General features: G+C 48.8%; 1 protein-coding gene across 1 annotated transcript in view; it reads left to right on the top strand.

The window, feature by feature from the left end:
* PAPOLA (poly(A) polymerase alpha) overlaps positions 1 to 1,415 on the top strand; it is a 68,180-nt gene that overhangs the window by 56,829 nt on the left and 9,936 nt on the right. The window lies entirely within an intron of this gene.

The raw sequence follows: 1,415 nt of genomic DNA, 5'->3' as shown, positions 1-1,415 counted from the left end.
AGTCACTTTGTCATCAGTGAGTTGACACTTAGAACTTGAGCACTTTCCAAAATACCTTTTCCATTTTTTTTTAAACGCACTAAATTCAGACATCGGCTTATCAGCTAAAGCAGAACCGCTGTCAGAGTGACAGGGTAGAGGAACTTCTCTGCAGGAGTGTGTACACTGCCTCGGGTGTCGTGTGTGTGATGAGTTCTTAGGTTAAGATGCATGGTCTGAAGACGTTTGAATGAACTTGGCCTCTGAATCGTGGTAGTTTTAAAAAGATTCCCAGTTTGTAGAGATTTTTACCATTTGTAGTAGGCTTGTTTTTTGATTGAAGATGCTAATACCAAGCCACGGTGTCCTTGTGATGTTGTCACAGGTGTGTAAATTACCTGTACATACTACGTAATTTCACACATATGGTCTTCGTTGCTTGAAACATTGCACTTCCGTAACGAAGACCTCCCCATCTTAAGCTGAGACTGTGCGCTCAGCAGACCCTGAGTCTGAATCCACTCGCTGGTGGTGGTTGGGTTCAGTAGGCAGCTCTCCTGTGCTGCTCGTTTCTGAAGATGGCTGTGCCCTGAGGGCTCCCTCCTCACCCTGCTCCCGTGATTTCCCCGAGCGACCTCCTCCCTCCACTGGCTTGCTAACTTAGGTGGACCAGTGGGCGCCCACCTTCCTAAGCTGACTGTTATGATGTCCCAGAGATGCGAAAAACTCTGAGTCCTCTGGTGCAGCCCATGTGTTCACCAGTTGTAGGTGCAGCTTGGGCTGGAGGGGAGAGCGACCACCAAGGACTTTGTGCTTTTGGTTTGGTTTTGGAAGATAAGCAAAACATGAGATTATTCACTGTGAGAGGGGGGATTGATTTGAGGCAGAGAAGTTGGTGAGACAGGCAGCTAAGGGAGGGGTGACTGGAAGTGCGTTTGGTCAAGGGGTGAGAGCCAGTGAGAGCCACAGATGCAGGAGGAGGGACTGGGCTTTGGGAGGCGATGGTAAGAGAAAGCATTCCATTGGAATAGGAGAAAAGTGGCGTTAATGACAGGTGTAGGTGTGTCTTTATCGTCAGAATCTGAGGTAATTCTTGGGTGATGGCTCAGGTTGCTTGTGAAGTATGATACAGCATCATCTTGTGTGCTTGTGAAAGGAGGGGGAACAAGTTGGGCTTTTGAAGGGAGAAGCCCTGGTGGTGCAGAGGTTAAGTGCTAGGCTACTAACTGAGAGGGTGCTTGTTCACGTCCACTCACAATTCGACGTTCACCACGGGAGAAAAGCCTCGTGATCTGTGACGGTGGCAGCCCAGGAAACCCTATGGAACAGTTCTGCTCTTGTCGCTCGGGGTCACTGAGAGTCAAAATTGACTTGTCAGCACCGAGCAACAACAACAGTGTCTACGATGACTTAGTTCTGAAGCAGGGAATGAGAAA

The sequence above is a fragment of the Orycteropus afer genome, unplaced genomic scaffold, assembly GCF_000298275.1.
Source record: "Orycteropus afer afer isolate SDZICR_OR568_19922 unplaced genomic scaffold, OryAfe1.0 scaffold00128, whole genome shotgun sequence".
In the NCBI taxonomy this organism is placed as follows: domain Eukaryota; kingdom Metazoa; phylum Chordata; class Mammalia; order Tubulidentata; family Orycteropodidae; genus Orycteropus; species Orycteropus afer.
Note: the sequence above shows the minus strand (reverse complement) of the source record. Positions and strands in the feature narration are given on the sequence as shown.